Source organism: Cottoperca gobio, chromosome 7 (genome assembly GCF_900634415.1).
Source record: "Cottoperca gobio chromosome 7, fCotGob3.1, whole genome shotgun sequence".
Taxonomy (NCBI): Eukaryota; Metazoa; Chordata; class Actinopteri; order Perciformes; family Bovichtidae; genus Cottoperca; species Cottoperca gobio.
Window position 1 is genome coordinate 7,653,612 of NC_041361.1, and position 10,446 is coordinate 7,664,057.

Consider the following 10,446-nt stretch of genomic DNA (forward strand, 5'->3'; position numbering starts at 1 on the left):
GCCAATAATAAAGTATTATTTTTGTTTTTGTAAAGCATTTGGTGATATGTGCTAAATATCTTAAATGATTCTACTATCTTAAATGCAAGTGCATTGGTCTGGTAAATTGTTGTTTGTAATAAGAATGTACAACCAGTAGAGGGGGTCTAAATCCACAGCATTGGTCCATGAAAAATTAATAATCCCACACGATAGTTAATGACAGTGCTACAGTATTTACTTTTTATTATCCAGTTATACCCAATAACTCCTCCACTGTGCATTATATACTGTATAATTCCACTGGTTTAAATGCATGTAATAATATACAAGAGGAAATTAAGTAAACTACAATTTCCAGTCAGTTTCTGCACACGCAATGATAATATGTAGGAAATACTAATAGAGCTCAACCTAATGTGCAGTGAATAGATGCAGCTGCTGAGCATTTATAGTTGAGCCTTCATTCGCTCTTAACTGTAGCAAAGCTCTATAAAAAAAAATGTTGCACCTAGATGACATTTTGACACTTTTTCAGGTGGACGTTATTTTTTAGCAGGTTCCACTTCACGCTCTCTCTTCGTCCTGGTTCCCAGAACCGCAAGCCAGATGCTCTCTCGTCTTTATGACCCAGAAGCTCTTGCCAAAGAACCCGAGACAATCCTTCCACTGAACCGTGTGGTCGGAGTAGTTTCTTGGCAAATAGAATCAGACGTGAAGCAGGCTAATGTTGTGAGCCCAGCACCTAGTGAGTGCCCAAGCAACAGGTTATTTGTTCTCTTGTTCCTCCACTCCAGGGTAATCCACTGGGCTCACATGTCTATGCTCACGTGCCAGTCAGGGGTTAAACGGACTATGTTTGTGATCAGACCATGGAAAAAGAGGTGGCAGAGTACGTGGCAGCCTGTCCGGTGTGCACCCGAAGCAAGACCTCGTCCCAGGCCCAGGTGGGCCTGCTACAGCCGCTGCCTGTGTTCCAACGCCCCTGGTCCCACATTTCTATGGACTTCGTGACTGGACTCCCTCCTTCTAAGGGAAATACCAACATTCTGACGGTGGTTGACCGCTTCTCCAAGATGGCTCACTTCATTCCTCTCGCCAAACTCCCCTCTGCCAAGGGGACGGCAGAGGTCATGATGAACCAAGTGTTCAGGATTCATGCTTTTCCCTGTGATATTGTGTCCGACAGGGGTCCACAGTTTGTCTCCTCGTTTTGGAAAGAGTTTTGCCAACTCTTGGGCGCCACTGTCAGCATGTCTTCCGGCTACCATCCTCAGTCAAACGGGCAACCAAGAGCTGGAGACCACCCTTCGCTGTCTCGTCTCGCAAAACCAGGCCACCTGGAGCGACCATCTGACCTGGGTGCACACAACACGCTTTCAGTGTACTAATGGCTACCAGCCTCCACTGTTTCCGGCCAATGAGGGGTCAGACGCTGTCGCCAGATATGGGATGGTGCTCGCCGGGTTTTGCTTAGAAGTTCAGTCCGGATGAAGCCCGCGGCTGATGAGGTCCGGGGATGGGGCAATCAATTCCTGGTGGACTGGGAAGGCTATGGCCCGGAAGCACGCTCCTGGTCGTCCTCAAGCTTGATAGTGGACAAGACTCTCATTAAGGACTTCTATGCACTTCATCCGGACATTCCTGGGCCATCAGGAGTCGGCCCTAGAGGGAGGGGTACTGTCATGTCTCGTCAAATTTGTTGAGTTGTTTATTTTGTACCTACCTCTTGTTTCTCAACCCAGATCCCTTTACTTCCTGTCCTGGTGTGGTGTCTCTCCATCGTCAGCGTCTGCCTCGCCCCTGATTGTTTTCACCTGTTCCCACTCACCTCTTGTATAAATTGTCCTGTCTCCCCTTGCCGTGTGCCAGTTCGTCTTGTCATATCCTTGTAAGAGCCTATGCCCGTACCAGCGATCCATGAAGTGTGCTTATCTGATAGTTTTGTATATCCTCCTAGTGAGCGTTTTCAGTTGTTGTTTAGATTTATGGAGGTAAACTTTTGTTTATTCTACACTACCTTTGTGTCTGGAGTCGTTTAATTGAGTCTTCCTTCCCTGTGTCCGAGTCGTAACAATAACTCAAGTTATCATTGCTTTTTTTGCAATTTACAATGTTATTTTAGAGATTAGATAGTAGATTAAGAAGCAGACAGTGAGTGAATCCAGTGAGATCCTCTGCCAAATAACAATTCAAATGTTGGTTGAATAAATGAGAGAATGTAATTACCTTCCTGGTTTACACAGGTGTTGAATTAATATCTCATACATGCTGAGAGCTTCTGATTATATACATGTACTTGTATGAAAATGTGCATGTGTGATGGATTTTATAATTAACATCAGGCATGTGGACTACAGTGGAGATAAGTAACTCCTCTGTGAAATCAGAAACCATAGATCGGTTGAAAATAATACCTAAGGACTCTCTGCCCTCTATCATATATAATAAAAAAATAAGTCATATTATTCGTATGCCATAAAAAATCATAGTGTAGTACGTTATAAAAATCATAGCACAGTATGCCATGAACAATGTAAATCATATCATATAGTTGATTATAACATTTGTATTATTTTTAATCAGAGTATGGCATAGTCTAGTGCAGGGGTCTTCAACGTTTTTCAGGCCAAGGACCCCCTACTGTGTATAGTGTGTAGAAAAGGCTTGAAGAAGTCCGTGCGACGTTTAAAAACATTGAAAAAAAAAGTATACATTTACAAGGCAGGAGGATAACTGAACCTTCTTCCTTAATAGTTTCTACTTTTGTATGTACGTTTGTATGGCGTGTCAAGATTACTACACACATGTGGAAATTAATGTAAATGTAAAATAATTTGACAAGTTGTTTTGAACATAAAGTAAAATACTATATTGTTCAGTTCCAGATACCTGTGACTGAATGTTAAAAAAGAAGAAAACGGATGAGGAATGACGATGGAGGAGCTCCGACGAGGGAGGGGGACTGACATATCAGTATTGTTTTTCCTGTGTATTTTGTATCAATAGTTATATGACCATAAATAAAGTGGAAATTAAATATCAAATTATTTTTATTCACACAAAACATTAATTGTGAACATTTTTGACTTCTGCCGGAGGACCTCCTGTTTTTTAAGGGAAATCAAACACAGTTTAATACATTTTAAATATATTTGTAATTACTTAAAAGATGCAGCTTTGACTACATAAACAGTAAAATATTATCACTTCTGTGTTTTTGTGCCACCTCCTGGTCACAGGCCTGTACAGCAACAACACAACCGCTTAAAGCAGGGGTCTTCAACGTTTTTCAGGCCAGGGGGGGGGGGTGTGTGGCGGAAATTTATTTTAGTTCACCCCTCTCCTTTCCTCCACTCTGTCTCTGACTGTAGGAGTGTGTCGCCGCCCTTCGTGAAGTACAGCGAAGGAGGGAATGTGAATGGCAAAGCAAAAATAAATACATTTAAATAAATAAAAATTTAATCTTTTTGAATTTATTTTTATTGCTTTATCTACAAACAATTTTGTGACCCCCCTGCAGTACCTCCGCGGACCCCCTGTTGAAGACTTATGGTATAGTGCAGGGCTATTCAACTTCATCAGCAAGTGGGCCGAATAGGAAAATCACTGGGGGTTTGTGGGCCACACAATACTTTGTCAATGAATCACTACAAATAACTTACAGTAGTGTTAATAGTTACAAATACATCAAATTAACTAGCCACGTGCATCCCCTTTTTTCACTTTATTTGTGTCACCTTAACTCACTACAGAAAGTAACCAGTCCATTCAAAACAGTAGGAAAGCTATGGCTACAAGGCTTCACACAAAAGTGCAAAATGTTGCATCTTGAAAACCAAGGAGACGAGAGTTGTTTCCCCAACAGCTCCATGTCCACTAATGTAGAAAAAAATATGAATATAATAAAACAGTATTCATCACATTACCAGTAAGTAGCCCTGTTTATAATATCCTCAAACCTTCCAAGCATACATAAGGTGCTTTGAAAACAAGTCCATGTCCATAAAATTAAATACTAAATGCAAATAGAAAATAGTAAAACAGTAGCATCAGACTCACAATAACATACATATCTTACACATGTTTACAATTTAACAGTAAGTAGGCTTATTTGAATCATAAAGCAGATCTGTCTTTGCATTTATACTAAGAATGCATCACATTAAGTCAGGTGATGTACTCCTATATTTTGAGCCAGTTTGAGTCAGTGAGAGAAATTACACTTTTGGGGAGGTTTTTATATTCAGAACTCAGTTTTCACATTGAACAGGTGCTCTTTTATTAAATGATATGTATCTTGTTTATGTGCACGTTTCCGTGTTTACTGCGTTACTTTGCGTGTTCACATTTTCTCCTCTGCTTCGCGAAGGGCGGGGCTCTGCCCCCACCCTGACACACACACACACACGACACGTGCACACACACTTACAGTCAGTCAGTCAGTCAGACACAGCGGAGGAGAGGAGAGAACAAACCAAAAGCAGGGCTGCTATCGTGGCTCTCTTGTTCCGTGTTAATTAAATTAAATCTTCTGGTAATCTCTTAATCTTATTCAACAATTCAAAACCTATAAAATACTGCAGTTTAACAGAAATCTATCTGTCTTTTTCAGCAATGATTCTAAAATGTGATTTGATAAATGCAAGTTATATATTAGACCACACATATTTAATGGGGAGTTAACTAAGCTTTTGAACTTTCATGATTTCAGCATCAGCTGACAGAAAGTTGGAGGGTTTTAGAGGCGAGTTTAGATATAATACTTTAATTCCAGATAAACAACTGAATGAGGGAAAGGCTAGATTCTTCTTCTTTACAGTTTCTCACATCCGCAGTCTGACCTGTAGAGAAGTGTTTGGTTCACATGCAGGTCTGTAATGAAGTCGGTTCCCACAGTGTTTCTGAAGCAGCTTCATACAGCTACAAGCCAAACAAACCTCTCACCACATGCATGTAGCGTGAAAAAACAAGTATCAGGTACACGTGTTGGAAAGTATGTCTGGTATGTCTGGACCATTCTACTTTATTTTGAAAGGCACTGTATAAATACATATTAATATTATTATAAGTGTAATATCCTGTAGCATATCCACTTTTAGGCATTTTGTTGATATTGTAAGTCATTATCTTTCCCCCACATAAAGCCTGGTGTTGGCTTCTGGACACGACCTGGTCAGTGGGAGGTTTCTTCAGATCTTGCTTCTCATTTGTGTCTCCATATTGATGATGCTACATGGCTATAACTGCTTTGCCAACCTGACCAACATAATTTAGCTAACTGACTGATGATTACCGTTTTGGTAGGATTAAGAGGCTTATTGAAACACAAATATCTTCGCCACCTCACAGCCACATCACTAACACGATCCATAAACTCTGTTTTCCTGACGCCCGATCATTGGAGATATTAGGTAACACACTGGCGGTTCTGTAAAGCTGCACGCAGGGCAGTTATTTGATCTAAATGCTAACATCATTATGCTAACATGCACAGAATGACAACGCTAACATGCTAATGCAAAGCAGGTATAAGCTTTCCATGACAACCAGCTTAGTGTGTTATGATACTTACACATGTGAAGTAGCACTAAGCACACATTTCAACTGAGGTTGATTGGATTGCCATTAGTCTTGCAGGTATTTGGTCATAAAACAAATTGATGTCAATCCATCCAATGACTTAAAACTACAAATGTGCGGTGGTGTTTGACAAAAAGATAAGGGGATCACCAAATTAATTACGAATTATCCTCTGAGCACCATGATTATTTATACCAATCCAAACCAATTAGTTGATTCCGCAGGCTAAAAATGCTCAGATTTTTTTGCATAAGGTCATGAGATATTTAGGCTATTAATAAATGAGATTTCATTGTAACTGCAGATCTTCCAGCCCGAAGAATTAACATCAGAACATGCAACATTTAAACTAGGTGCATCTTTTCTGGCAGGTCGCTGCTCATTCCTTCCCTGTCAGCGACAAAACAGAAGACAGCAGCCTTTATGGATAATGTATTCACTTTGTCAGGAGAACATATGAACAGGCTCTAGTGTGCCTCTCTGCATAATTAATCAAGCATAAGAAATGCACAAAAGACATCTTTGTCTGTTGTGGTAGGTTAAACCACAAACCACTCAACGCAATTTGCTTTGCTTTGCACTGCTTGCTCATTGAGTGGCAGAACACGTAAAGACATCTGCACTACATTGTGTTAACTCGCTGAATCTTCAGTCTTAACAAACTGCTTTTTCTCCCATCCATAACCAATTCAATATGCTCAATAGGCAGGATGGCCGATTAATTGCAATGGCGCCAGACACACAAAAATTACAGATCTAATGGCATAAGGACAGCTTTAGGTACAGTTGTAGAGTTAGTGTTAGTAGGTTCATCTTTGCAACCAACCATTTCTTTTTTACACCTGGCATTAGAGAGCTGTTGAGTTTTTGATATGAAATGTTTTTTTTAGTGAGGGGTGTGGTTACATATTTTATTGCATTATATTAAAAGGAATTTTGAGAATGTTGTCCATCCATTTAGATACATGAGTAACATAATATAATTAGGATTATAGTTTAGATTAGTTATAGTAGAGATGTTTTACTTTTTCAAGTTATGTCATTGCAATTTCTCCATACCTCACTTGTTATTCACCTTTTCATGAAACCTGACCCCGAATACATTGAGGATTAATAGTTTGGACAGAGAGAAAACAAAAACAGAAACATCTAGGTACCGCAGGCTCTAGAGTCTAGACCCTTATGAACATACACTTCCCATCAATTGATGGGATTGATTGATTGATTCTAATCTGACTATGTACATGTAACAGCGATTATACCACTGTGAGTATTTTTGCATCACAGACCTCAGGAACACCTATGCATGCTGATCATAGATGCATTTACTCTATGCATAGTATATTGCATGTTCATATGAGACAAGATGGGAATTGAAGTATAACGTGAAAGGTGGGATAATAATAATAATACATTTTATTTGGAGGCGTCTTTCAAGACACCCAAGGACACCGTACAAAATACAAGAGATAAAAACAGCAGGACATTGGAAGGGAGAGCAAACAAACAATACCAGAGATATGGTTGAGACACAGGAAGAAAGCAATAAAGAGAAAAGGGGGGGAGGGGAGGAGGATACAGGATGATTGATACTACAGAGAGTAGGCCAGTTTGAACAGGTGAGTTTTGAGTTGGGACTTGAATGTTGTAACAGTTTCGGACTGTCGGATGGAGTTCCAGAGCTTGGGAGCAGTGCAGCTGAAGGCCCTGGCACTCATTGTGATGAGGCGTAATGTGGGGATCGTCAGTAGACCAGCTAAGGATGTGCGGAGGGAGCGGGAGGGGGTATACTCCCGAAGGAGGTCACTTAGGTAGGTGGGGGCGAGTTTGTGAAGGGCTTTGTAGGTGAGCAGGATGTTTTTGTAGTTGATCCGGGATTGAACAGGGAGCCAGTGAAGTTTCAGGAGAATGGGGGTGATGTGTTCAGAGGATTTGGTGTGGGTCGTGATCCGGGCAGCGGCGTTTTGGATGATTTGAAGTCGGTTGAGCAGTTTGGTTGGAAGGCCAGAGTGAACAGCATTACAGTAGTCGATCCGTGATGTCACAAAAGCGTGGACCAAGACAAGGACGGGCGGAGTCTGGAGATGTTGCGCAGGTGGAAAAAAGCAGTGCAGGTGATGTTCTTTATGTGGAGTTCAAAGGAGAGGGTGCTGTCCAGAGTGACACCAAGGCTCTTGACTTGACTGGAGAACGGTACGGAGAAGCCATCGATGATGAAGTTTGGGGCAATGAAAGTTTGTGTTTTGGATAAAGTGCTTTTGGAGCCGATGAGAAGGGCCTCGGTTTTGTCGCCATTGAGTTTCAAGGAGTTCCTGGTCATCCAGCTCCGAAAGTCTTGTAGGCAGGTGGTGAGGGATGTGGGCGGGAGGGCAGTGGTGGGTTTTGTAGAAATGTAGACCTGAGTGTCATTGGCATAACAGTGAAAGTGGACATTGTGGTGGCAGAGGATTGTGCCAAGGGGAAGGAGGTAGATAATGAACAATAGTGGACCCAGTACTGACCCCTGGGGGACACCCCGTGAAACAGCAGAACACCTGGACCTGTGGTTGCTCAGTTGCACATATTGTTGTCTGTTGTAGAGATAAGATGAAAACCAGGAAAGTGTTACACCAGAGATCCCAATGTCAGCCAGGCGCTGGATGAGTGTCTGGTGGGAGAGGGTATTAAAGGCAGCGGTGAGGTCAAGGAGGATAAGGATGGTGAGTAGTCCAGAGTCCGCTGCACGGAGGAGCATTGACCTAAAGTCTATCGCCTGAGGTTGGTTGGTTGTTCAGTGTAAAGTTGGATGTGCACTGAGAGTCCAGTCTTTTTGCACAGCCGCTCGAGTCGACGACCAGTGGTTTTTAGTTGTCGAAGGTCTGCGGTGAACCAGCGAGCGGTGTGAACAAAGGAGAAAGGAGTTTTGAGGGGGGCCAGAGCATCCAGGGAAGAGGAGAGACAGTCATTGTAGTGACTCACCAGTTCAGCAGGGGAGAAGGATGGGGGAGGACTGGGGGAGGAGTTAATGAGGGTGGTGAGATCTGTGGGGTTGATGTGTTTAATGTTTCTGAAGGAGATGGTCCGTTGCTTTTTTATGGTGGATAGGGGGGCGTTGACCTTAAAGGACACAACTTTATGGTCAGAGATGGGGAACTCTGCAACAGTGAGGTTAGAGGGAGTAAGACCAGTGCGACAAATTAAATCCAGTATGTGACCTTTGTTATGCGTTGGGAAGTTGACATGCTGTGTGATACCAAGACATTCAAGAAGTGAGGTGAAGTTATTAGGAGAAGTCGTTTGGCTGTTACCAAGTCTCAGTGAGGCACAAGAAGTCAAGGTTTTTGTCAATAATGAACTCATGAACCAGGCCTTGCAGGTGAGAGATCTTATATTGAAAATAACCAGTTTTAAACAGTCCAGTGGCGCATAGGTGACCGCCTTTTGAAGGGTCAGTAGCACACTGTGATTGACAGTACAGGTGTCGGTGCGAGGGGGGCGGGGCTCAGTCGACCAGAAAGAGCAAATGTTTGTGTTGCTGCTGTGTTTGGCGTAATGAAAGTTCCGACGTGATCCACGATGTACATATCTGGGTCGTTTGAGGATGTCACGATGGGAAAGCAGAGCTGGCGGGGTCATGTAGTGAGACAGCAGCTCCGTTACAGAATATTTCAGCGGCGGGGAGATGCTTGTGACAGTGAAACACAGAGCAGTCCATATGAAAAGTTTGATGATCCCCATGGTGGTGGAGAGGGTTCAGTGACAGTGCAATCCAGCAGTTCTATAGTCCATGTAATGACGAGGAAGCTACGGAACCAGCCGGGCAGAGTGATTGAGTTAGCTGTAGCCACAGACTGCAGGCTACACCCAGGCGGGGGGACCCGGACCTAGCAGCAGGTTAGCCGGTGGGCACAGACAATGCACTGTGACGGGGAGCCTCCGTGTTAGCGATAAACCGCAGGGACTCCCTCGAGCCACAAAGAGCAGGCAGGATGGTCAGAATAACAGCCTCAGTCAGGCGTGTGTAGCTAGGCACGTCAGATCGGAGAGTCCAGCCTCATAGAACACAGAGGAAACCTGACAGTCTCGCACAGGTGAGCCCATTACCGGCGAGATTAGCTCCAGGCTACCAGTGTGGACACCGTAGTGACAGTGACTGCCGTAGCTGAGTGTAATGTTTTTACAAACAAATGACTAGACTGCAGAGATGCTTCAGCTGCAGAACACACAGGTTAAAGCAAAGAAAACAGGTTACAGAAAAGCAAGCAGAACACGGTGGAGGCGCGGCAGCAGCTTGCCAGCGGTCCCTCAACAATGACTTTAGTACTCTCCAAAGTCATGACTGTTCTTCTGCAAATTGTTTACAACAATGTGAGTATAAACACAAACACTAACAAACTATAATTTCTGAAATTGAAGAAACACACGACACAGCGCACAATTCCATATTCATGTGTCAATATAGGGAGCTGAAGTGCGCCTACTACAACTACGATGGACATCTCAAGTTTCCCAAAATGTCTATTTTGGCAGTTAAAAATACATTAACTTTAATATTTTGTATTTACAGGAAAAATCTTAGCAAAAGAAACAAAAACAGCGTGAAATGTGTTGCTCTGAATTACAACAAACCTTAGTCCACATTAAATGTCTTACAATGGATATGTTAACAATGTGACAGATACACACCTTACTTGTTACGCGTGTGTGTGTGTGGGGGGAGGGGGGGGTACCTCCTAATCTCCAGCCTGCAGTAATAATTCCATGTGTCTTTCCATGAGCATAGAGCATGACATTGATTGAGTCGTTACCATGAGCACAAAGCAGACTGTGTGTGTAAATATAGTATGTGGTGTTACTGCAAGGAGAGATATGCATCTCTGGCTTTTTCCCAGAATAGTGTCCCAG